The sequence below is a fragment of the Myotis brandtii genome, unplaced genomic scaffold (assembly GCF_000412655.1).
Source record: "Myotis brandtii unplaced genomic scaffold, ASM41265v1 scaffold536, whole genome shotgun sequence".
Taxonomy (NCBI): domain Eukaryota; kingdom Metazoa; phylum Chordata; class Mammalia; order Chiroptera; family Vespertilionidae; genus Myotis; species Myotis brandtii.
In genome coordinates, this window is record NW_005369967.1 from 2,881,936 (window position 1) to 2,882,713 (window position 778).

The window sequence follows — 778 nt, forward strand, 5'->3', positions numbered from 1 at the left end:
ACACACACACACACACACACACACATACACACACACACACACTCACTCTTCTGGAATACAGCAAGGAGCAAGCCATGAGCTGCCAGTGGAGCACTGTTGCTTTAATTGGTCCATGCCAAGCAATAGCAAGGTTGTCCACACTCCAATTTTATCCCTGACCATTTTTAATGGGCAGTACTAAAATAAAATAAAGTGTGCTCATGAGGAGGAGGTCAACCACAATTCTGGACTTAAAAATGAGACCAGCCACATAAATTCTCTTCCTTAAAACAGCCATTTCAAAAGATTTTCTTTAATATCATAAAATATTTTCATGGACAGTGAGCTAGCAAACACACATGCACCAATGTGCCGTTCGACAAGATTAACCCCCCCCCTCCCCTTTCCCACATCAAGGTGGACATGAGACTGGAGAAATGAATACAGCAGATGGAACAGATAGAAAAAAAAAATCGATAAAAAGGATGGAATATAACATTGTGCTTGGTTCTTTTCCTATGTCACAAAACAAAACAAAACATTTTGGTGCAAATAGTTAATTCTTCCTCTTTTCCATTTAAGTCTGGGAGAAAAAAAATACTTTTTCTATAATAAAATATGCGGTTTTTTTGTTTTGCTTTTTTTACTTTTTTTTAACATAACTTTTTTTCTTTTTTTTTTTTTGCAGAAAATAATTTTGTAAACATTCTCTTGGCGGGCAGGGAGGCTGGAGGCCACGTGGGTCCCAGCTCAGGAGGCGGGAGGGGGCAGCGGAGGAGCAGGGCGGGGCTGGCAGGGG